General features: G+C 42.4%; 1 long non-coding RNA gene and 1 pseudogene across 1 annotated transcript in view; one reads left to right on the forward strand and one right to left on the reverse strand.

Annotated features, from left to right (window-relative positions):
* Positions 1–9437: 9437 nt before the first annotated feature.
* The window catches only part of LOC147994734 (uncharacterized), a 30311-nt gene continuing 12738 nt past the window's right edge, over positions 9438–27010 (reverse strand). The window contains exon 2 of the long non-coding RNA XR_015686362.1: positions 9438–11114. This is a non-coding gene — a long non-coding RNA (uncharacterized LOC147994734). The remainder of the gene's footprint in view (positions 11115–27010) is intronic.
* RGD1560872 (similar to interferon induced transmembrane protein 2 (1-8D)) lies at positions 13800–14233 on the forward strand (annotated as a pseudogene).

Here is a 27010-nt window from a genome sequence, read left to right on the forward strand (position 1 = left end):
CTATCAGTTGTAGGATTGGTAAAGATCTTTTCCCAATCTGTTGGTTGCCGTTTTGTCCTGACAACAGTGTCCTTTGCCTTACAGAAGCTTTGCAGTTTTATGAGATCCCATTTGTCGACTCTTGATCTTAGAGCATAAGCCATTGGTGTTTTGTTCAGGAAGTTTTCTCCAGTGCCCAGGTGTTCGAGATTCTTCCCCACTTTTTCTTCTAGTAGTGTGAGGGTATCTGGTTTGATGTGAAGGTCCTTGGTCCACCTGCACTTAAGTTTTGTGCAGGGCAATAAGAATGGATCGATCTGCATTCTTCTACATGTTGACCTCCAATTGAACCAGCACCATTTGTTGAAAATGCTATCTTTTTTCCACTGGATGGTTTTGGCTCCTTTGTCAAAAATCAAGTGACCATAGGTGTGTGGGTTCATTTCTGGATCTTCAATTCTGTTCCACAGATCTATCTGCCTGTCTCTGTACCAATACCATACAGTGTTTATGACTTTTTCTCTGTAATTCTGCTTGAGTTCAGGCATGGTGATTCCTCCAGAAGTTCTTATGTTGTCGAGGATAGTTTTCACTATCCTGGGTTTTTTGTTATTCCAACTGAATTTGCAAATTGCCCTTTCTAACTTTGTGAAGAATTGAGTTGGAATTTTGATGGGGATCATTTTCCATATGAACTTTTGAGCATTTGGTCATGTTTCCATTGTCTACTTTCATTTTGGAATTGGGCTTTTAATGAAAACAGAAAAACAAAAAACTAGGAGTTGAAATTAAGGTCATCTGGATTGTTTTTCTTCCTCTGTTTTTTTTTCTTAAATTATTCTGTCTCTACATTGGCTTCTTCCTTACATAGACAGATTTTCCTAAACCCAGATTGTCTGTTCCCAGTTTCCTCAGCAACATCTCAATTGAGTTCACCCTCATCTCTGAATCTGTTCCCGTGATCAGAGCTGTGAATGACTCATGGTAGTGACTGGGTAGAGTGGAAAGAAGCCACTCAGTCTGCTTGAGTTACTGTAGAAGAATTCCTCAGAATCAGTAGTTTGCAAATGACAGATTTTTATTGCTTACAGTTTGAGGTGTTGAGAAGATCAAGATCAGGACATCATCTTCTTGCTGTGTTCTTCCATGGAACAAGCAGTGAGAAAGCTTGGAGCGTGATGTGGACAATTCTACTTGGACCTCTCTTATGAGGTCATGGATTTCTTTCATGAAGTCTTGGCTCTCCTGACCTGTCACTTCTGTAATGCTCCATTTCTCAATGCTCTAGGGATTAGGTGCCATAACACAAATTTTCAGAAACCCCAAATATCCAGCAACACCATGAAGATGGTGATGGGATCAGTTTTCACTAACTGGAGCTGTCAACAGTCAAGGCTGAGCAGTTTAGCAAAGAAATTCTAAGGAACTCTTCCCAGAAAACAGAAGAAATTTGCCAGCAGAAGCAAGATGCCTGCCATAGCTACTCTTATCAGCTCATGGGAATTAGAGACTTACCAGGGGAAACAAACATCTACGTATGTCACGTGCTTATCAAATGAAAATCTGTAAGTTGTCTAGAAAACTGTCTGTATATGTCTCATATATGTATCCCAGCTACAGTTTCCTCTCTCTCATTTCCTCCAATCCCCTCCTCTTTCCTCTCCCCCAAATCCACTTCCCCTTCATTTCCCTTCAGAAAAGGACAGGCCTCCCAGGGATAGCAGCCAAACATGGCATACCAAGTTGCAATACAGCTAGGCACTTCTGCTCATACTTAAGGCTGGATGAGGCAACCAAGAGGAGGAAAAGGTTCCAAAAGCAGGCAGAAGAGTCAGAGATGACCCTTGTTTCCACTGTTAGGAGTTCCACAGGAAGACAAAGCTACACAACCATAATAACATATATGCAGAGGACCTAGGTCAGAACCATGCAGGTTCCCTGATTGTCAATTCAATCTCCTTGAGCCTATTTAAGCCCAGGATAGTTGATTGTGTGGGTTTTTGAACCCCCTGGCTCCTATCATCCTTCCATCCCCTCTTCCAAGGATTTCCTGAACTCCATCTAATGCTTGGCTGTGGGTCTCTGCATTTGTTCTCATGAGTTGATGTATGTATGCAGTCTCAATGATGATGATTATGCTAGGCTCCAGTCTACAATACAGCAGTGTACCATTAGGAATCAGTGAAATCCATCCATCCTTCCTTCCTGCCTTCCTTCCCGAGCCTTTTATCATGAAGGGGTGTTGTATTTTGCCAAAGGCTTTTCAGCATCTAATGAGATGAACATGTGTTTTGTTTTTTCTTACAGATTGTTTATATGGTGGATTTACACTGACAGCTTTTCATCTGTTGAACCCTCCCAGCATCTCTGGGATGAAGCTTACTTGTTCATGGTAGATGATCATTTTGATGTGTTCTTGGATTTAGTTTGTTAAGTATTTTATTGAGTACTTTTGCATCTCTGTTCATGAGGGAAATTGGTTTGTCGCTCTCTTTCTTTGTTGAGTGTTTGTGTAGTTCACGTTTTCAGGGTGACTGTGTTTTCATAAAATGAATTTGGCAATATTCCTTCTGTTTCTGTTTTTCTGGAATCATTTGGGGAGTATTGGTATCAAATCTTCTTTAAAAGTCTGGTAGAATTTTGCGCTAAAACCAACTGGTCCTGAACTGACTGTTTTTATTTTCTTATGTGTTATAGGTCTAATTTTTTATTTGATCTTGATTTAACTTTGGTAGTGGCATTTATCAAGAAAATTACCCATTTCTTTTAGATATTCCAGTTTTGTGGAATATGGGTTTTTGAAGTATGAATGATTCTTTGGATTTCCTTGGTATCTGTTGTTTTTTGATTTTATTAATTTAGATAATCTCTCTCTCTGACTTTTAGTTAGTTTGGATAAAGGTTTATTTCATTGATTCGCTCTCTTGTTGTCCTTGCTTCTATTTTACTGATTTCAGACCTTAGTTTGATTATTTCCTGCTTCTGCTGGAGATGTGGAACAGGATGTGGAGACAAGATGGGGGTGCTGTTGGAGAAAGCTGGGCAGGCTCCAAGGAAGTGTTGCATATCTGTGGGTTGGTGGGGAGTTTTACCTGGGGTTTTGTGTAAGAGATAGCCTCTGGGAGAGCAGGGATTCTCTGCTGGAGTGGTAGCCTGGGATATGGAGATGAGGAGAGGTCAGAAAACTATATTTTAAGTTAAACTAATAATGACTGTTCCACTTCAGTTACTATTATTATTATTATTATTATTATTATTATTATTTTATTGTTGTTGTTCAAGTGTATAGAAATAGTTGGACTATTCTCTCTTTCCATCTGTATTAAACTTTACTCAGTGAGGTTCCTCACTCAAGTTAAAGAGAGAATTAACTGATGGCTGCATTTAGGCTGTGTAAATGGGCACTTGAGATTCAGAATGAGATGATCTGAAATAGACATCGGTGGGTATACATGTTTGTTGCATGTAGTTTTCTGCTATCGCCTTTACTCCGGGAGTTTTATGCTATCGCCCTTACTCTGGGAAAGTGGCCTCGCCATCAGCCCCCTCCCAGCTTCCTTTTTGCTCTATCTGCCCTTAGCTATGGGAGGTGACCTTGCTACCAGCCCACTCCTGGCTTGTCTTGAATCCAAGGATAAAAGACACATAAACAATTGTTCCTTTTCAACTTGCTATAAGACACAATTGCTGGGTGTTTCTATCTCCCGTCTGGAAAAGCATGCCCCTTATAATAATTTTATCTCCTCTCCTCCCAACTGTCCTAAACTTCAATGGCTAGCCCCACCTAACCCCTGCCAAACGTACATGAGTATCCTCCTGTAGCAGTGACTACAAGCCCCAGCTCCTCCTGAGATGTCACTGTTGACATCTTCCTTCAAAGCTTGGCAGAAACTCCTCCTCTCCTCCCTTGTGTCTCCAGGCTCCAGGAACCTGGAAGTCCCGCCTATCCCTTCCACCCAGCAATTGGTCCACGGCTTTCTTTTTTGACAGATCAAGAACCAATTGGGGGACAGGAGAGCGTCAGAACCATCCCCCTTACAGATCTTAACCAAGAAATTATTCAGTTGTTTGTTGATTTTCCCAATATAAAATGAGAAGTGAGGTTTGTTTGTTTTTGTTTTGTTTTGTTTTGAGAAAAGAAAAAGAAAAAAAAGAAAAGAAAGCAAAATAGAAACAGTTTTAACCTAGCGGCCATTTTCTCCTGTCAGGAAAAGAACAAACAAATGGCCAAAAGTACTTAAGGAAATGACCATTGTTTTCACGCCTTGAATTGTGAGGTATTTGTAACTTTAGTTTTTTCCAAACCTTAGTTTTAATGATGGTCCTTAAACACTTCAACCTCCCTTTTAGCCCACCACCCACCAGAGGTGGTGGGAAAGAAAGGATGGGGGTGTGGAGTGGATCTGTTTAGAAAAGTTGTGGAGCCACTCCCATTTGTGCTATCTGGAGATTGGCAGTTCAACTCCTAGGTTAGCGGTGGCAGCTCGATCCACTCACAAACACTTCACAGATACACCAGCAGTCCAGTTCGGTAGAGTCAGGAGTCAGGATGGCAAATACGAATCAGCGATGGTGACACTACCTAGCAGACATAGCCAGGCCTCAGCCCTGACTTGAGTCAGCAGGAGGGACCAGGAGCGATACCAGGAGAAGTTCTCAGCTGGGCTTCTCTCAGGGAAGCAAAGATCAGTGAAGACTCCCATGGGTCGCACAGCTAGCTGTACCAGCAAGCCGAGCTCTGTCTCCATCACTCTGTGGAGTCCTATTTAAACCAAACATCATGAGTCCTCTGTTTGTCCAGCCTCAGCACATACATCTACTCAGCCCGAGTCTGCAGAGTTCTGACAGATTGAGCTCAACTACGAAATGTAAGGCAGACCAATACATTTGTGTTGTTGGCAAAGGATCCTTCCTCACCACGTGTCCTTTCCCGTGCTTGCTTTAGCAGAACATCCTCTTTCCTGTGTGTGCTTTCAGTGAAACGTTCCTTTACAAGTCCGTCTTAGTCTTTCATCTGTGTCCACTTCAGGAAAACACTCCTTCACACGTGTGCCCCAGCAAAACAACAAAAAATACCAACACAACAGACTCTCCAAGGAACCCTTACATTTCCACTCCAAACATTCTTCTGTTATTATTCTTAAACATCTGTTTTTGCTTTGCAACTAAGACATTTTCAGCAGATACAGAGCACAGTGAGCATTCGTGGGTTCCCCGGTTACTGTAGCACAGCACAGTTGTGTTGAGTGCTTAACTGGGTGGTATGTGACTCGGCTTAGAGAAAAGAAAAAAGCTTTGCTGTCTCCCCAGTGTTTTTGTGAGGGTGACTTCACGTGTGCCCATGCTCTTACAGATCTGAGTTTTAGAGCCAGCGTGCACTGACCCTGAAGGAATCCGATACACAGCAAACACCCACTTTCTCGCAACTCTCAGTGTAGAAGTCACGTGGCTTCAGATTGTACTTCCTGGCAACAGTATCTATAGCAATAACTTGTAATAAAATTAACATCTCTTAAGGTTTTTTTTTTTTTTTTGGTATGTGGCTACCATGGGAAACACTTTTTATAGATAATTTTATTAAATCATATAAAATCCCAGAAGTAGTGGTTATAACAAGTCTTATTTTATGATGAGGAAATGGAATTACCAAGGAAATTAAGTAATCTCCCCAAGTTCACAGAGCTATAGAATGTCAGAGATAGGCTTTCAGGGCAGTCAGTCTGTCTCCATGTACACTCAACCTACCCTTTTGTTCTAGTGACTAATGGATTTACAGTGCCCGTCGGATGTGTTCACTGGGCATGCATTTAGTTAACACATAGGAGGATGGGGCAGCAGGATTGAATAAAGGCTGAGTCAATGGCCTTGACTTCATTGACTCTGAACTCCACTGGGCTAAATGAGCTAGGCCGACTTGGTGTCTCAGAGCACTCAGAAATGATGAAAGCTTTGCCTCACAGTTAAAGGCTGTTGGCCTGGGAAAGAAGAGGCATTAGGAGGCCCTTCTGTTGGTATGGGATGGAGTAGATTCACAGAATGAAGGCCAAGAACATGCAAGCGACAACCTGTGCCCGTTAAGCTCACTGACAGCAAGAGCGGAGCTTGTTCATTTACAGGCACCACGGAGACGTCCTTATTATTCAACCTGTGACTCCAGGGGAAGTGTTTTCACCGTTTAAAACAAAAACAGTTTGTCTCCTCCATACTAATTTAAATCTTGCAGAAATGATGACGGAATCTTCACAGACCTTTTCCTCTACGGTCATCAGCCTTCGGGAAAGCTGGATGTTATCCCGTAGGCACCAATGTATCTTTTGAACTTGATGCTCAACCCGGTGTCCATTGACCGTGGGTCAGTTGGAACTTCCCAGCGGTGCCACATCTTACATTTTCTAAGAGATACAGACAAAAGGAAAAGAAAGAGCCCGTCTCAAAGACCCCCAGGAATGAGCCCCCAGCTGGCTTTCTCTGTAGTTGTTGTCATCCCTGAGAAATGCACGTATCTGTTGCAAAAAGCAGGAGCTGAGGCATGCTTGGTGAGGATGGGCCAAGCCTCCCACCAGACTGTGTGAATGGAATTCAGTATACACTGCAGCTTAAAAATATTGTAAGAGCGAACCATTTTTCTTTCTTTCTTATTCAGCCGTACTTGGATCCCTGTGGGGAGCGAGTGAGTCTGAGTGAGTCTGAGGGTGTAACGAGATGGAAAAGCGTAAGAGATTTCCAGAGAGCCCGGTGCAGCCTTGAAAGTTTTCATTTGTTCACCACACTTGATAGATCAATTTAGTCCCGAGCTCACTGATACGGGAGAGATATTGACTTACCCCATTGTGCAAACGTAGAAAAGCCCAAACCAAAACCCTTGCCACTGACCCCCGAGCCCCAAGCTCTATGAGTTGTGCGGTTGAGACAAGAAGCTGAGAGAGCCAACAATGGTCCTGACAACCATACGTTATTGGCTCAGACTGATTGGAAATTAAAGCACCAACCCGGGAGGAAATCCTGCAAAGAGCTCGGGCTGTCCTCGGATTCTCTGTGCTGGCGATCATTCAGTTGAAGAGAAGCCGACAAACTACCGAATGCCTTTTGTCCTCCTTCCTTACTGAAGTTTGGCATTGACTAAGGTACCATGAGAAGATGGATGTTAAGTTTCATCTCTATCTTTCAATTCATATGACTTTGGGGAGGTCTTGTAACCTCTGGACGTCATCCTTTAATTTATTTGTGAAAAGTGAGCAATTCTGTCGTCCACTTTCTCAATCGTCCAAGACAGCCATGGACTGGGATGTGGGCGTGGATGAATTTGGAGCTGAGGTGAGATGCTGAGGAAAGCAGGCGCTCAATTCTTCCCAGACTGGGCTCTTCCTTCCTTAAGAACAGGGTAGCTCTTTGCATCCGACCGACGACAGTGTAGCACAGATCCGTCCTGTTTTGTTCTAGGTATTTTCCTTCCCCAAGTATTATCAGGGACCTCACTGATAGCCAAGCCGACCTTGGGAGGACGTGTTAGGTAGCTTGTACTCCCTCTGCTGGCTAGCTATCTTATATTTCTCACGACTCCTACTCCTTAAAGGTTGTTTACTTTTAGTAAGGGAAGAAATCACGGGTGTTTTTAGGTTTTTGTGAGCCTAACTTAGGCAAAGCTTTTGACGCTGTGTTTACCAGGTCTATAAGAGTTAGCATTTTCTTTATCGAGAACAAATAAAAGCCAGGTCCAAAAATGTTTTATCGAGGTACTGTTAATAAGGATTAGCGTTGCTAGTCAACACCAATTAGTGATATGAGATAGGAATAAAAGAACTATGAAGTACTAGCCACTGCCATAGAATACTCTGGAGGCCGCTCTAGGTACATGGGAGGAATCTGATTTTGATGGCAGGCTGAATCATCAAACATTTGCTCAAATTTGTCAATTCGCAGTAATATCATGTACCTATCATGCCTGGCAGACGCAAGCTCCACGTTCTGCTAGCATTCATCCCTGGGCACACTATACTGTTAGGGGATATAAAGTAGACAGGAGAAATGTTACCTGGAAGAGAGTTCTAGCCAATGAATGCAAAAAGGGATAGAATGGAAATATCATTGTTTGTAGTTGCTAATTGTTCTCACCGTGTGCATCAAAGCCTTCCAGTCATAGACTCTCCATGTACTTCCTGGTGAGAGAACAGACCCCCGTCTGTGCAGATGCCAAAGGTGTGGAATCAGAGATTGGTAAGTCCTCGGATTCAGGTGCTGGTAGACAGACGCCCCAAAGGGCACAACCAGGAACAGAAAGGGGAAGACACCTGTGCTGCTTCCATTGGCTGGGTTTTTAGTTCTGCTGGATAAATTTAATTTTGCCAAAACTCATGTAGTCTTAAGAATTTCTTCTTGTATGTAATTTTGTATATTCATTTGGCTTTCTATTTCTTTTAATCTGGTTTACCCTCTTAGTTCATTACAGGTTTAGATTAGAACCGAATGATAATGTGAGAAAATATTTTAGATAAAGGTACTTAAGAAACAGCTGGTTATATGTCGAGTGCTGCCTTCACGGACTCAATGGGCTGGTGTTCCTCACAGGATTTATTTAGCACCTTCTATGCTGGGCACTTTTTACACACTGCTCCTTAATTCCTCAAAGGACATGTTGTTCCTGTAATTTTGGTTTCATTATCCCAACTTTGCAGATGAGGACAGAGAAGTCCTGAAGGGTAAAACCATTTTCTCACAGTCACTTAGTTACTTGTGAAAACCGTGTTGCAGCCCTGTACTCTAGAGCTCTTTTTTTTCTTACCGCAGAACACTGAAGATTGCAGTTTTCATTATGTAACCGAAGCCTCTTTTTCTATACTAACTTTGTAGTGAAGTGCAACACTGGACTTGCGATTCAATGTGAGTTATAAGATTCATTGCTCCTTCTCATGCATAGCTATTTTGGCAAACAGATGGAAACACAATTGAACATTAAAAATTAAAGTGTTGGAGCAATAGTTCACAACCTTCCTAATACAGTTCCTCATGTTGTGGGGACCCCCATCATACAATTAATTTGTTGCTACTCATAATTGTTATGATGTAACTGTTATGAATAGGAATGCAAATATATCATACACAACCCTAAGGGATCACAACCCACAACAAACCACTGCTTTAGAGGCTAGAAAGAAAACTCAGTGGGTAAAAGTGGGAGCACGAAGCCCTGGGATTGAATCCCAGCATCCATGTGAAAGCACATGCAAGTTGGCATATACTTGCAATCCCAGGGCTTGTGGGCAGAGCACACTGATCTCTGGGGTTCTCTGGAAAGGCCTAGGGACCAGGGAAAGCCTCTGGCTCAAACACTTCTAAGCAGCAACACACTGGCCTCCCCTCCACATTCATGCACACACACACACACACACACACACACACACACACACCTACTTTAAGCCTTCCATTTTTAATTTTGTTCAGGAGAAAATATCTCTTAATCCTTTAATATTTGGACTGTGTTTTATTCCACAGACAACTAATAATAGATTTTTTTAAAGTACTTACAATGATTCTGGGAAGTGTTTCTTAGGTTCTGGACCTCCCAAATGCTTCCCAAAACAATCAACTTAGACTTTCTCCCTTCCTCCTTACCCTCTTTTTTCCCCCTTCCTTCACTTCCTCCCTTTCCCTCTCTCCCTCTCTCCCTCTCTCCCTCTCCCTCTCCCTCTCTCCCTCCCCCTCTCCCTCTCCCTCTCCCTCTCTCCTTTTCCATCTCCCTCTCTCTTTCTCTCTCCCTCTCCCTCTCTCCCTCCCTCTCCCTCCCTAGTGTTTCTAGGGATTGCATTTATTGAGTGCCTTGTGCATGCTAAGTAACGTTCTGTCACCAAGCCACACCCCAGACCTAGACACTTTTTTCTGAAGTGACTGACTACCATCAGAGGAACTCAGAACACCTCACAGACTCAGCAATGGTGTGTAGACCTAAAGGTTACTTTAGAAGAGCAGCCCACAGTGACTGACTCTTTTAATACAAAGCAAAAATCATTTGTCTAAGTCAGTGAAGCTATGACAAATAAATCTAACACCGACAAGCCAGGCTGTGAAATCTGGGCATCCCCAAAGGGCCACAGTTCTTAGTTTGGCTGTCTGCCAGAACTACGTGAAGTGTGTATAAGTGAACGCATGCCACAGACACAGCACCCAGACCTCCTCAGGTCTCTAGGCGATGATCGAAGGCATCGTGTTATTTAAAGTTTTCCAGATGACATGCATATGTTCTACTGTGCATTGTGTACTATGGAGAGGTGTAAAATTCTTTACTTTTTGGTTAGAGATGGGAAGCCATGGGAAGGTCTACTCACTGGCTACCTTAGTTTTATTTCTATTGCTGAGATAAAACACCAAGCCCAAAATCAACTTGGGGAGGAATATGTCATTTCATCTTACTATTTCAACCAGGTCACCACTCACTGAGGTAAGCAGGGCAGACATCTGGAGGCAGGAACTGAAGTGAAGGCCACAGAGGAACACTGCTTACTGAATTGGTTTGATCAGTTAACTGTCCTATAGAATCCAAGACCATCTGCGCAGGGACTGCCCTGCCCACAGTGGGCTGGGCCCATCCACATAAATCATCAATCAAAAAAATGGCTCACAGGCCACTTTGATTGGGGGCATTGTCTCAGTTGAGGTTTCCCTTTCTCAGATGACTTGAGTTTTTATCACTTTGACAAAAACAAAACCAAAACAACAACAAACAAAAAATTTAGTAGTCTGGCCATTTCAGAACTGTAATTAGAAGACATTTCTCTCTGTGGGAGACTGAATGAAGGTGACAAAGATAATGTGCCAGATAATTATGGCCACAAAAGCTGTGCATAAATGATACCCTTTCTGATAAGAGAAGACTTATTCACTCAGGACACCATGACTTGTGTGATGGCACAGAAGCATCCTGTCTTCTTCCTCCATTTTAATCTTCTGGAATGCTTCGATTGATGCCCGGGATTGATCAAGATGTGACGATGTCACCTGCATGACACGGAGTGACACTTCTCCAAGTGAAGGAGCAGAAGGATTGATATCAAAAATGCTGACTTTTATGACGTCCAGATGATGACAACCTCCATTTTCTCTCGAAACCTTCTGGGCATGCTCAGTGTATTCTCTGATCAGATCTGGAATAAAAGTGGAGTAGCCTTGCTTTCCCGACATTAGCATTTTATCAAGAAAAAAAAAACCAACTAGTATGGCTACACTGTGGATCTAGCAATCCACGTTCAGTGTAAACATTTTAATTACAGTTCAAACATTTGGCTTTCATTAAGAGATAGGGAAAAACTTCAACTTTTCTTTTTCATGGAATGCCCCCCTCTCCAAAAGGCACCTCCATTTCTTAACACAGGAGTACTTTGATTTGATTAACAGTGAAGGGAAAAACATAAACAGTTGCAAATGAGAGGGAGAAAGAGAAAGGGGCAGGAACTGGATAATGAAAAGAAAAATCCCCCCAGTAGCCTCAGACCAAAACCAGAAAGACAAGGGCTAGTTAGCCCCCCCCCCCAACAGGAAGGACAGAAAACTGAAACCCACAGTTGTCTCTAAGTTGAGAAGTGTCCCTTTGGTAAATTTTTAAACTTTAAAAAAATGCAATACTTAGCCAGATGGTGGTGGCACATGCCTTTAATCCCAGCAGGTGGATCTCTGGGAGTTTGAGGCCAGCCTGGTACACAGAGTGAGTTCCAGGAAAGCCAGAGCTACCCAAAGCAATCCTGTCTCAAAAAAACCCAAGATGATGATGATGATGGTGGTGGTGTTGGTGGTGGTGGTGGTGATGATGGTGGTAGTGATGATGGTGATGGTGATGATGGTGATGATGGTGGTAGTGATGATGGTGATGGTGATGATGGTGATAATGGTGGTGGTGGTGGTGATGATGATGGTGGTGGTGGTGGTGATGATGGTGATGATGATAAGCAATATTTGATGATGTTTAAACCATTTATCTGTGTGTGTGGAGTATGTATTTTCCTGCCCACTTTTGGAAAGGTCTCTGTAGATGGATGAAATAGGCTGTGATGAAATGATTCATTGGTGTTAAAGCGGAATATGTGATGTTTGAAAAACTGATGGGAAGCTTGATCCTGGGAACATGGAGTGAGTACCTTACTTCATCTGGGAGATACATTCATCTATGATCACTTCTTGAAAGTTACTGTATACACATGAGTGTGTGTATGTGTTTCTATGGGAGAATGTACACGTGTGAGGAGGGTGTGTGATCTCCCGAGGCTAACCCTCCATGTTAATTCCCCTCCACCCTGTGATTCTTTTTTTTTTTTTTTTTTTTTTTGAGGCAGGGTTTCTTACCAGCTTGGGCTCACTGATTTTCCTAGACTGCTGTGTGGTAAGCAAGCCTCAGTCAGCTTCCTGGTCCAGGAGTCTTGATCTTCCTTTCCACCATCACAGGACTCAAGAAGACTTTTCTCAAGAAGGTATGCTTGAGAAAACAGGCCCTAGCCAGACACAGACTCTGCCAGTAATTAGATGTTCTTTCTAGATCACCCAGTGTACAGTGAGTTTTGGATTGAGTCCTGAGATTTTTACTAATCTGGAACTTGGATGCATGGCCACTAACAAGATATTCTATGAGTTCTCTTTGATTGTAAAGATTCCATTATCCCATAGAACAAATGCATCATTAATAAAAGAAGTCAATTTCATGAACTATGTAAGCTTACTGGGTTTTAGTAGATTTGTGGACTTGTCATAAAGAGCTAGAGTCGTTAGGTTCTACCCAACTGACTTCTAGCCCAAGAAGGGCTAAGCAACTCTCCTAGAAAGGACACAGAATTAAGTCTAGATTTCTCAAGGACTGGCCATGCCTCTGATGTCCCCATAACACCACATCTAGCACCCTTGACTAAGACCAGATGCCAATATTTTTAAAATCTTTGTGAGAAGAGATTGGGAGGGTGGAGGGAAGTGCCCATTATATAAATTACAAATAGTGTTCCTCTCTTAAGAGGTATCTTAAGCCTCGAGTTTATCATTTAGGCATGGAGCCACTCTATTCTGGAAGAACCACTTCTAACTAGGGCAAAGGCCATCTTTAAAGATGGAGTTTAGCACAGTTTGGCTCAGGAAAGAAGAATGAGCCCCTCATGAAACTTTTCTTTAGAGCTCTGTTGCTACAGAAAACCTTTCCTCAGGCTGAAATGTTGTTTTCTAGGCATAATTTAAAGCAGGGGTTGAAAACAGGGAGGGGCACATCACTGGTCTAATATCTGCCTTTGTACAACCTATAAAATAAGGAAGCTTCCTACATTTTTAGTGGGTACATAAGTAGATAGGTAGGTAGATAGATAGGTAGATAGATAGATAGATAGATAGATAGATAGATAGATAGATAGATAGATAGATACAAAGAAGGTTGTTGGTCATTTCATGTTAGTGAAAACTACACGAAATTCTTATTTAGTGTTCCCCATTAAAATTTCAATGGGATCTAGTCCTGCTCATTGGCTTGGGTATTGTCAAAGGTGTCTTTTGCCACCACAGAGACACAGCCTTGTACAGAGGACATAAATAGCTTACAGAGCAGGATACGTGGTACACTCTTACCCTTTACAGAAAATGTGCTGACCAGAGTGTGTTCTTTCTGTCTTTCTCTCATTTCCTAAGTCCATGTGGTGTGTGTGTGTGTGTGTGTGTGTGTGTGTGTGTGTGTGTGTGTGTGTGTGAGAGAGAGAGAGAGAGAGAGAGAGAGAGAGAGAGAGAGAGAGAGAATAAATAAGAAAGTCATCTACAGAACCAGGATAACAGCAGCCATCCTCCAAACAGTGTGTTCCAGAGTCAATGCCATGAGGCACACTTCCCAAGCCTTCTTGCCCACCAATGCCAAGATTCCTCCAAGCTATGAGACAATCAAAGAGGAGTACGGGGTGACTGAGCTGGGGGAACCCCACAACTCAGCTGTCGTGAGGACCACCGTGATCAACATGCCAGAGAGGTCTCTGTGCCTGACCATGTGGTCTGGTCCCTGTTCAATGCACTCTTCTTCAACGCCTGCTGCCTGGGCTTCATTGCCTATGCCTACTCTGTGAAGTCCAGGGACAGGAAGATGATGGGTGATGTTATTGGAGCCCAGGCCTATGCTTCCGCTGCTAAGTGCCTGAACATCAGCTCCCTGATCTTCAGTGTCCTCATGGTCATTATCTGCATCATCATTTTCTCTACCACCTCTTCAGTAGTCTTTCAGTCACTTTCACAAAGAATGCCACATTCTGGATTCTAGCTGCCCTGTGTCCCACGGTCCACATCTGACCCTCCCCCGAGGCTGACCCTTTACCCTATGTGTATGCAAATGTTACCTTCGCATATCTGTCCACAGTGGAGCCAATAAAGTACACTTGGTGGCAAAAAAAAAAGTCATGATTGAAATCACTGCCTGGGCATATCTTATTCTAAGAGAAGAGAGACTGGCAAGGGATTTGTCTGCTTTGTCAACACAGACATGTGAGTCTTTCCCCCCTGCTTTCAGTGGCAAAAACTCTCCCTGTCTTCCCATACACGCAATTACTTCTTATTCTGACAGTTTAGATTGAGATCCTCCCTTCCTATAAGGCCGACTTGGGACCTGAATCTGTTCCTAGCCGATGTCCCAGTTCTTTATCTCAGTTGCCTCTAATTCACAAGTGTGGCAACACACTCTCACCTCACCTTAGACAAACCACTTCTACCAGATGAGTTGGTGCATGTCCATAAGCCCAGCTTGCAGGAGGCAGAGGCCACAGTGTTTCACATAGCAAGTTCCCAGCCAGCCAGAGTTGCTTGGTAAGGAACATTGTTAAACACACATATACATTCCTCACTGTCTGAGAAATTCCATTTTTGTGTGAGTCAAGATGTTTACTGAGATAATTTTTTGACATAGTTAAAAATCAAACAGAAATAACCTAAAGTCATGGGGTTTGATTCATACAAACAAATGCTATAGATCCATTACAAATCAGGGATTAATCTATATGTATTGGCCTGGAGATATGCAAGGATATAGTGTTTGGCAAAAAGGAGCCAGTTGAAAACATATATACATACATCCACTAAAAACTTAAGAGAGGAAATATGATCAAATATATGTTGTATGAAAATTTAAAAATGAATTTATGAAAGTATAATTAAATATACATACAACATTAAATGTTAAAGTATTGGTAGTAGGCAGATCTCTCATCCTCCAAACTGAGGTATATATCGGGTGTATTTTTTTTTAATTTGTTGTTAAGCTTAATTTCTCTAGTCTTCTTTCTGCCAACTAGTACAGGCTAGTTCTGACTCAAATCAGAGTAAACATGAAAGATGCCATTTTCCTCAATACTTTCAGTGTTCTCTTCTTCACTCTCTCTATAAGGGAATGGCTGGTTTCCATGGAGGCTTACACAGCTGTCAAGGAAGAGGCATTAAGATTCATTCATTCATTCATTCATTCATTCATTCATTCATTCAATCTTACATTCAATCAACAATCTTTCATTCCTTGAATGTAAGAGTCCAGCTACTGTTCTAATCCTAGACACATGGAGAGAGCAAGAGAGAGCAAGAGAGCGAGAGAGCGAGAGATAGATAGATAGATAGATAGATAGATAGATAGATAGATAGACAGACAGACAGATAGATAGAGAACACTATAGACAGAAGAGGTGGGAGAAGAAGGGTCCCAGTGACTGGAAGAAGTGGAAGTGTGCCAAGGCAGGAGCTTGTGTGACCTGCAAATGACAGCAAAGGACTTGCTTGGCAGTAGGAAAATAAATTTGGGAATAGCATGTGTACCCATGTGTGCCCTATATAAGTTTATGTGAGTATGTGGGCAGGTATAAGTGCTTGTGAAAGTGTACATGGGTGTGCCTGTGTAAGCATGTTTTATTGAGTGTATGTGCAGGTGTCTAGTGAGTTTTCTGAGCATATAGTGCATCTGAATGTTGTATGTGTGAGAGTGTATGTGTGTGTGTCTGTTGGAAGTGTGTTAATGATAGCGTGTGTGTGTGTTGGGCTGTTAGTGTGTGTGAATGTGAGAATGATGACATATGACTGGGTGTTTGTGACTGAGTACAAATGTGTGCCAGCATGTGAGTGACAGTAAGCGTGAGCGTGTTGAAGTGTGAGCGTGTGTTGCTCTGTGTGTGTGTGTGTGTGTGAGAGAGAGAGAGAGAGAGAGAGAGAGAGAGAGAGAGATAGAGAGAGAGAGAGAGAGAGAGAGAGAGAGGCAGGCCATGAGAGCATATTGATACGTGTTAGTGAGTTTGGGTGTGTGTATGCATGTGATAGTGTGTATATGAATGAGTGTGTGTGTGTGTGTGTGTGTGTGTGTGTGTGTGTGTGTGTAAGACCGGCCTCTGCAGACCTTCGTCTTTCATGTAGCTCAGGACAGGACAGCTAAAGGCCCTGAGGTCAGTATCAGTAGCTTAGTCACGCCTACATTCTTCTGCTTCTGACTGGAGGGTCAGAAGTCCCATATCCAGGACCCTTCCCGATCTCCTACAGTAGGAAAACACATTCTCCCACCATTTGTCACTCTTCCCACCAAACCACTAACTTGCTGGGAACCTCAGCTCTTAAGCCTCTGATTTTGTTCTCCAAATTGAAGAATGGACTTCCTTCTTTACAGTGAGAGTTTTTTTCCTTGTTGTTTTCTTTAAAAATGTATCTGTCGCTTGATAGCATACACAGGAAAAGAGGAGACATGACTGACGGAGAATGTCTAGGGGCGGAAAGCACACTGGTGAATATTTTTACCTTAACGTCCCCAACACAAGCTTGAGAAGACACACTAACTGTGAATATTAGGCATCGCTTGTGTACAGCTCTACCATCAACTACGCCCTGGCTTTCCTAATCGGTAGACCCTTTCAACAGATGCCATGGAACCATACAAAGCCATAAAAATAAGCAATAAAATCATATAGTAATAAGATATTGTTAATTGGTATAGTTTCTTTTTCTGTTTCTCTTTTTCTTGTGCACCTGCCCAGAGGAACATATTTTTTTTAAAGATTTATTTATTTCTTATATGCAAGTACACTGTAGCTGTCTTCAGACACACCAGAAGAGGGCATCGGATCCCATTACAGATGGTTGTGAGCCACCATGTGGTTGCTGGGATTTGAACTCAGGATCTCTGGAAGAGCAGTCAGTGCTCTTAACCACTGAGCCATCTCTCCAGCCTCCCAGTGGAACATCTTAAAGAGATGCTTGTCCGTTATCTCCCTTCCTTCCTCTTCCTCCTCCTCCTCCTCCTCCTCCTCCTCCTCCTCCTCCTCCTCCTCCTCCTCAACTTTTATTTTCTTCTCAGGTGACTTCTTCCAAAGTTTCCTTTCTAAAATAGTTCCAGAAAAAAAATCTGTAATTATCTCCAAAGTTTTGCTATACTACTTGTTGGAAATACGTATTTCAGTTGCTATGTTAATATCTTCCATGGAGACTAAGCCTCCATGCTTAGAGAATATTTCTTCAATTATGTTTATAGTTGAAGCCCTATCATTGGCTTCATAGTAACTCTTGGTTATATCTGTAGCCAACTGCATACGATGTTCTCCATCAGATGCAGGTGAAAGATTTAAAATATGCTTAGAACCATCTATAGCCATTTTATGATCATCCCTCTGTTCATAAATGTTTGACCCCTCCCAGGTAGCTGTAGAAGGGGATAGTAGGACACAGGGGCTATGAAGGGGGGACATGGGAAAATGAGGGACAGGGAGCTGTGATACAGTTTATGTCAGCTGGAACAAACACAAGTGTCATTCCTCATTATCCAAGGTTTAGCCTGTAACATATGCACATTAGAAGTAAAGTAGTATCAAAGCCATGGACAGCTTTTTCTTAGATAAGTGGTTCTCAATCTGTGGGTCTTGACCCCTTGGGGGTTGCATATCAGATACCTTGCATATCATATATTTATATTATGATTCATAAGAGTACCAAATTACAGTAATGAAGTAGCAATGAGATAATTTTATGGTTGTGGATCACCACAACGTGAAGAACTATATGAAAGGGTCAAAGTATTAGGAAGGTTGAGAACTACTGTCTTAGAGGAAACTAGTTCATACTTAAAAGTATCCCAGCCTCCTCCCTTCTACACTCACTGGCATGGTGGTGGGGGTAGGGAAGAAGGCTGTTGATCTGCAGCTGGGTGTGGCTTGTGGTCACTAACAATTATGGCCACTTTCTGCTTGTCATAGTGGTGAGCTGGCTGTCACCCTGGCTGTAGGCATCTGATAATGGAAAGATTTAGACCCAAGTTGTAGGTAGCTCCTAACTTACAGCTCCTGCCCAGACCCTCAGGGAGTTTCCTGGAAACCCTGAGCTCTGTTGCTAGAGGGAACCAGCTCTTCTCTAAATGGCAATGAGGAAGAGACTCGGGCTCTGTGGAGAAAAGGGATGATGGAGGGGTTCTTCCAAGTCTCATCTGGAAATTATTTTTGCTTTTCTAAGAGCATAATACATTATGCTGTGTGAATATATATCTATATGTGTATGTGTGTATGTGTGTGTATAGTGTATGTGTATCTGGCATATAATGTATATACTGTATGTATATGTGCACATATATAAACACACAATACATAAAAATCAGGAGGTTTCTCTGAAGAGAATGAGGATAAAAATGTGGCTTATACGTAACACTCTCTCCTTTCCTTTGTCTTTGCTTTTTAAGAAAACAAAACCATTCTGGATCATCATCATCATCATCATCATCATCATCACCACCACCACCACCACCACCACCACCACCACCACCATCACCATCATCTTACATTTTATTGAAACAGGATCGTTCTGTGTAGTTCTGGATGCTCTGGAACTCTTGGGAATGGACTCAAACTCACAGAGAACCTCCTGCCTTGCCCCTCTTGAGCACTGGGATTAAAGTCATTTGTCGCTATGCCTGGCCCAACTAGATAATTTTATAAGCTATCTAAAAACTATATAATTTACCTGCTATATCATATGTTACACTTGCATGACCTAGGAAAATTTTTATACATATAGTATTTTAAGTACATAGAAAATAGTTCTAATTATAGTTAGGTTAGTGACTCTGTTTCTACCATTCAGAGATGACACTAATCCTTCTGCTGTCTTTAAGCTAAGTTACACAAATCCAGTAAGAAAGAATTTGAGTAAGCAACTGGCAAAAACTATTGAAGTAGGAACACAAATCCTGTGAGGGAGAGAACTGAACTCCCAGAAGTGTGGAGAATCCTGAGACCTCAGGGGAGACCACAACTTCTGTTCACATTCCTGGCCCAAGAGGAACCTGCATAGTAGCCTCTGGATACGGGAATATAGGAGCAGTCAGAGGCAGGAACCTGCTGGTTTCTTCCTGTACCTGGAACTGAACTGACCTGGACCAGTCCCACAGTTCCCTGTACCCAAATAGCATGGAGGAAAGAGCTGGACCCTCAGAAGAGCAGATAATCCTGAGAACTCAGAGCAGACAAATACTTTTTGGCCACATTATTGGTCCAAGAGGAACCCACCTAGTGCCTTCAGAGCCCTCTGGGCACAGGGACCTAGGAGCAGTCAGGGGCAGGACATTTTGGGTTTCTACCTGCACCAAGAGCTGAAAGTCAGTCACCAAGAGCACCTACACACTTAAGAGCAGAGGTAAGACCAACTCTTCTGTTCCAAGCAACCTGCCTGGAGGCTTCAGGTCACACAAAACCAGAAGCACCTCTCTGTTCCCAGATATGGCTAAAAAAGCCAGTTCTATAGGAGTGCTGATACACAGACCTATAGGAGGGTCAAGCCAACATCAGAGACAGCAAGACAAACTAACACCAGAGACAACCTGATGGAGAGAGGCAAGCGCAGGAACCTAAGCAACAGAAACCAAGACTACTTGGCATCATCAGAGCCCAGTTCTCCCACAAAAACAAATACTGGATATCCAAAAAGAGCAAGATTTGGATTTAAAATCACATCTTATGATGATGATAGATGACTTTAAAAGGGAATAAATAACTCCCTTAAAGAAATACAGGACAACACAAGTAAATAAGTAGAAGCCCTTAAAAAGGAAACACAAAAATCCCTTAAAGAATTATAGGAAAACACAACCAAACAGGTGAAGGAATTGAACAAAACCTTCCAGGATTTAAAAATGGAAATAGAAACAATAAAGAAAGCACAAAGGGAGACAACCCAGAAGATAGAAAACCTAGGAAAGAGATCAGGAGTCATAGATGCAAGCATCACCAACAGAATACAAGAGATAGAAGAGAGAATCTCAGGAGCAGAAGAGACCATAGAAAACTCCGAAACAACCATCAAAGATAATCTACAATGCAAAAAGCTTCTAGCCCAAAATATCCAGGAAATCAAGGACACAATGAGAAGGTCAAACCTAAGGATAATAGGTATAGAAGAGAGTAAAGATACCCAACTTAAAGGGCCAGTAAATGGTTATGGACTATTGGCTTTTAAGTTATTGGATATTGGTTAAAAAAGTATAATATTGGTAACAGAGAGTTGACATAAAGCTGGTAATTTGGATAAAGTCATTCTAGACAACATGCGGCATGAGCCAACCTAGGGAAATAGGTCTAACTCTTACTCTAGAAACCAGGCTTCTAAAAGAATTTAGGACAATGTCTCTTTGTTGAGGTATTGGAGACCGCACCATCTTGCGTTCATATGTAGGAACTGGCAGTCAAATTTTGTAGCATGAAGGATAGACTCGGTGTTTTGGAGACTGGATTTTGGAGACTAGATTGTTAGAGGTTGAGTTTTGCTTTCCAAAGTTGTGGTTTTCCCTGAAGTTATCTGTATTTTAATGCTAATTCCACTGCCCCAAGGACAGCTGCCTAGTCACTACTCAGAACTCAGGTGACCTTGTGGTTGTGCTCTGTGTTACAAAGAGAATTTAAGGATTGTGATTAAGGATTGCCAGTGTTTCATTGACTAACTCAAACTTATTTAAAATTGAGAAAAAATCAAACAGGTAGAGATTGTTACAGGATTTACAAAGGATTGATGAGGTTTTAGAACTTGTGAGAGCATTACAGCCTGTTTGCTTACTCCAACTGCCATTTCAAGATAGATTTAGAAGATGTCCTGGCGATTGTGAGTTTTCATTTCGTGAGCTTGCTTATAATTTTAGAGAGCCCATAAAGTGATATCATTAAAAATTTTACAAAGGAATGGCTAATAGCCTTATATTATATAATTTTGTCGCTTCTTCAATGTAAGAAGTTAGAACTTTAAATCTTTCAGTGTATATAGAAATTTTTACTACAAACCTTTGCTCTCAAAATGAGCTTTAATATTTGGGGAGTAGCTGTTACACTACTCCAGAAAAGAATATTTGAAACTAATTTTAAACTTCTAAGGATATGTTAAGTTGGCTAAGTACCTCACCTTACCAGAGGACTTAGGTCTTTGTTATCCTCATTGGAAATAAAGTTTGTGAGGTGCTAGAGAGATGGCTTAGTGGTTAAGAACACTAAATACTGTTCCTTTAGAGGCCATTTAAGAACTCAAACTGGATTGCCTAGACCCCTTAACGAGGGAGGACAATGATACTAGACAGTTTATATCTTAATAAATAAAAAGGGGGAGTTATCCCTGTATGCTAAATAATGCTCCTTTTATTTCAATTTTAAAATTTGGATGCCAAGGAACCCTTGAGTGTTTATGGCACCCTACAACTAGGCATACTTCTGCCTAGGTGAAATAGAAAGATTCACATATTGACATGATCCTGTTCAGATATTTTATATGGGGAAGAGGGAATCTTTGTGTTTTTTCTACAGGATGCTACAGGAGTATGCCAGCTGCCAGAAGTGGCTGGTGAGACTTGCTGATCCTGAGAACATGAAGATTCAGCTCTCCTGGTTCGGGTCCCTGGAGTCATTCCTCTGCCCTGAGAGGAAGATGGAAGATCCCCCCTCATCTTTTGTCATCACAGAAATTCTGGCGTTGATACAGTCAGCGTTACCACTGCGTGTTCCCGTCCCATTGTGGCCTACGCTCAGACCCTCTGTGCACTGCTGCTTTCTGGAGAAGACTGGACTCCAGCTGTTACCCCTGCCCCCCTCATTCCCCTGGTGACTCTTGCTGCCTTAACTGGTGGTGTCATTTTGCAGTCTGTAGCTTCACAGGAATGCCATCTGCGTGAAGCTGCTGTGGACTGGGGAACTCTGCCCTGGTTGTACAGATCTCAGACATGGTTCCATTGCCTGCTAGTTGTTCCAGAGAAGAATGACTGATCCTAAACTGTCCTGGGAAAGACCTTGTTACTTTCGCTGCTATTGTAGCAGCCATTACTGCTGCAGCCATTGTGTCTGCAGTGTCTAGAGTTACCCTCCCCCAATCTATTGTTAGGCAAGCACAGTGGGTGAACTTTCTGGAGTAGTTGCTAACAATTGGGAATTCTAAATTTTATTATAGGAGCGGCTTGACTACGGCCCTTGGTGGTAACAGCTGAGGAGAACCAGATGAGGTGCCCACTACTTATCGGGAGTGGCTCTGTTTGGTACAGCCCTATGCTGTGGATTAGTGTTCATGCTATGGTTGGTTTGCAAACTCAGATCTCAACAGAAACGTGACAAGGTTGTTGTCACTCAAGCACTTGTGGCCATTGAACAAGGGGCCTCCCCTGGAATTTGGTTATCTATGCTCAGGAGTTAGTCGGCATCTGAGTTCTCTGCTCTTGCACCCCATGGATTTGTGGATCCATTGCACTGGGATGAGAGAGACTCAATGATTCTTTGATCAGCCCTTCTACATCACTGAGGTTTCCTCATTGCACGCGATAGGGTGATCATGATTTCCCCACTAACTCATTTTCTGGCTGGCCTCTTTCATAGAGTTCGCCCTAAGTCGTTTAGCAGTTACTGTCACACAGCACTGCAGTATCCAGAGCCAGGCAACTTTCCTCATGCACAGACCAATCTAAGACATGGGGCCCGGTGGCGATAGGGTTACTCTACGACGGATAAGGCTGTGACATTAGAGGAACGACCTAAGACAGGAGCCACAGCAGATGGACATAACTGCAGAGGCCTAGACCAGCCTCATTCTAGTAAAACAAACAGGGGGAGATGTGGAAAGCCATGATAGCATTCACCATTACAAGATGGGGCTGGCTTCCGCTGTGCCAGCCCGACTTCCTTTCAGGAAACTAGCTGTGTGCGCATGTGCAAGAGTGTGTTCACGCCAAGTCTTTGCCCATCCCGGGGCATGCCAATGAGACCAATCAGGCGTGGACATGCCACATTAGGGTGTATATAAGCAGCGCCATTCTGGGGCTCGCTCTCTTCCTCTTCAAGATGCAATAAATGCTTTGCTGCAGAAGGATCCTCGTGTCCGTGCGTCATTCTTGCTGGCGAGACGTTAGGCGCGTGACAGCTGGCAAGGATGTGGAGAAAGGGGAACACTCCTCCATTTTTGGTGGGATTGCAAGCTTGTACAACAACTGTAGAAATCAGTCTGGGGATTCCTCAGAAAATTGAACATTGTATAACCTTAGGACCCAGCTATACCTTTCCTGGGCATATAACCAAAAGATGCTCCAACATACAACAAAGACACATGTTCCACTATGCTCATAGCAGTCTTATTTGTAATAGCCAGAAGCTGCAAAGAACCCAGATGTCCTTCAACAGAGGAATGGATACCGAAAATTTGGTATGTCTACAGAATGGAGTACTACTCAGCTATCAAAAACAATGACTTCATGAAATTCATAGGTAAATGGATTGAACTAGAAAATATCATCCTGGCTGTGGTAATCCAATCACAGAAATACACACATGGCATGCACTCACTGATAAGTGGATGTTAGTCCAAAAGCTCAAATTACCCAAGATACAATCCACAGACCACATGAAGCCCCAGAAGAAGGATGACCAAAGTGTGGATGCTTCACTCTTTCTTAAAAGCAAAAAAATATTCATAGGAGGGGATATAGAGGCAATATTTGGAGCATACACTGAAGGAATGGCCATTCAGGGCCAGCCCCATCTGGGTATGCAGCCCATTTATATAGAGCCACCAAAACTAGATAAGATTGATGAAGCTAAGGAGTGCATGCTGACAGGAGCCTGATATAGCTGTCTCCTGAGAGGCACAGCCAGAGCATGTGAAATACAGAGGCAAATGCAAGCAGCAAACCATTGAACTGAGAACAGGGTCCCTGTTAGCGAAATTAGAGAAAGGACTGAAAGAGCTGAAGGGGCTGGGAACCCCATAAGAACAACAATGCCAACAAACCAGAGCTCCTGGGTACTAAATCACTATCCAAAGACTGTATATGCATGGACTTACCCATGGCTCCAGCTGCATATGTAGCAGAGGATGACCTTGTTGTGCACCAATGGAAGGATAAGCCTTTGTTTCTGCCAAGGCTGGACCCCCCCACTTTAGGGGAATGTCAGGGGGAAAGAAAGGGGGTAGATAGGGAGGGGAACACCCTTATAGAAGAAGGGGAGGGGGATGGGATAGGGGGCTTGTGTCCAGGAAACCAAAAAAGGGAATAACATTTGAAATGTAAATAAAAAAATTCATTGAAGTAAAGCAATGGTTGTTCACCCTTAGATGGGCAGAAACATCAGGAGTCCATCGATACGAGAGTGGATGTTATTGAAGTGGAGGTGATAAGTGCATAAAGTCATGGGGACTGCATGTTTTCTAGATGTTTCTCAGGAGATTCTAAAGTCTAGAGCAGTTAATTGACTTTCAAGGTTACACAGCCAATTAATGGCAAATACTGGATGTAAACTTACTTCACTTAACTCAAAGTCCATTACTTTTATCCTGTACCCAATGGTCTTCTGTGAGTAGATATGCTCTTGGTGACATCAGGTACTCTAGAGCTACATAGAGCAGGGCCAGAATAGTAAGGGTAGCACAATTATAAGAGGAAAGGTAAAAAACAAACAAATAAACAGACCTAGGACTTACTGTTAAAACAAGAATCCTGAAGGCTATAGTATCATCCTCTTTAGGCATCATGTTAAGGGCAAAAGGATGGTCTGGGCCCTTATTGGTCATGGGATAGGAACACAGCTTTAATTTGGATCTGGTGTCACAACCTGTAATCCCAGTTACTCAGAAACTAAAGTACAAAGGTTGCAAAGTCAAGGCCTGCCTGAACCACAGGATGAGTTTAAGGCCAGCCTGGGAAACTTGAGGACCCCATCTGTAAACTAACAGGAAAGAAGAGAGGATAGGGATATAGTTTAGTGTTTGAGCATTTGACCAGCATTTGTTGAACCCTCTCTTTAATTTATAGTACTGAAAAAAATGTGGCTTTAAGGAAAACCTTTAGTGGGTGGCAAGATGACTCAGGGCACAGGGAGCCTTGTTTCCAAGCCTAGCAACATGACCTGTGCAACAAAAGAGAAAACCAGCTTCTGCAAGTTGACTTGCACAGACACACAGAGACGCAGACACACATACACTAAACCATCATCCAAAGAGTACACATGGACAGACCCATGGCTCCAGCTGCATATGTAGCAGAGGATGGCCTTATTGGGCACCAATGGGAGGAGAAGCCCCTGGTCCTGCCAGGGTTTGATGCCCCAGTGTAGGGGAATGTCTGAGTAGGGAGGCAGGAAGGGATGGGTGGGTGGGTGAGAGAACTCTCTCATAGAAGCAGGGGGAGGGGGGATGGGATAGGGAGTTTGTGGATGGGAAATGGGAAAAGGAGATAACATTTGAAATGTAAATTTAAAAATATCCAATAAAAAGGATAAAAAAGAAAAAAAACGAGTTGCCTTGGTCATGGTATCTGTTCACAGCTGAAAAATCCTGAGACACCTGCATTTACATACATACATACAGACAGACACACACACACTCACACTTAAAAATAATAAAAAATAAATAGATTCTTATAATAACTAGGCTGGGGAGATGTTTCAGTTAGTAAAATGGTTGCCACAGAAGCAGAAGGACCTCATTCAGATCATCCATGTTCAAACCAAGTTATGGTGGCCTATATCTACAATCTTATAGCTGGGGAGGTGAAGATAGGAGAGCCCTGGACCTCACTGTCCAGCTAGTTAAGCTCCAAGGTCAGTGAGGGACTCTGTCTCCAGAAAACAAACACACCCTACACTCCTCCAAAAGCCAGCAGAACAAATAAACAAACAAACTTCAAACAACAACAAACACAGGAGTGCATTGTTCATTGTGGCAAGCACTCAGTGTGAACCTTTGGACTCTACACATATGAAGACCTACACATGAACCTGTGTACCTACATAATCATGCACACACACATCAATCAATCAGCTTATCAATACTAAGCACCTGATAAATGTTCCTTTGATTAATGAAAAAATACACACGCTTCATGTTTTTTTGATTCATGACCATATTGGCAACTTCAACAATTTTATATATATGTCATGTTAATGTGGGAATTGTATTACTCCCCAGTTCATTCTGGAAGTTCTGATGACATCACTGTGACTGACATCCACAGTGCACTTGCTCAAGAGGCTACACTGCTGGGTAACCTGCTTTATGTTGAAGAGTGATTAATTATTCTATCTGTGTCTCTCTTCTAGGAATGGGGACATTTAAAACCCATTTGACACTTAACAATGCACAGAATGGCAGATATGATGGTGGTATTGAAAGGAAAATGCAAATAAAGGTTTTTAAATAAATCCATTGGACCAAAGGGGCATGTTTTCTTCAATTGATATTACCGTTAAAAGCCACAAAACATTACATTTATTGATGAGAATCAATTAACTGAACCCTGGTCAGTTAATCAGTAAAACAATGATCTGAGAATAGGAAAAAATTGGATCTGATTTTCCAAAAATATTATCTGAAATTAAGAAAAATGAGTCTAATACAATTTAGTTGTGAAGTAAAATACTTAATTTACAAGGTCTTTTATTGTTATCACTCAATGATATTGAGAGTCAGCAATTAAGAAATTCTTATTTGTTTCTTTGTTTATTTTCTCACATTACTGTGTGTGTACACTATCCTGTGTACATGGAGGTCAGAATACCTTGTCAAAGCTGGGAGTAGCAGAGTGTGC

The sequence above is a fragment of the Rattus norvegicus genome, chromosome 4 (assembly GCF_021556685.1).
Source record: "Rattus norvegicus strain SHRSP/BbbUtx chromosome 4, alternate assembly SHRSP_T2T, whole genome shotgun sequence".
NCBI lineage: Eukaryota > Metazoa > Chordata > Mammalia > Rodentia > Muridae > Rattus > Rattus norvegicus.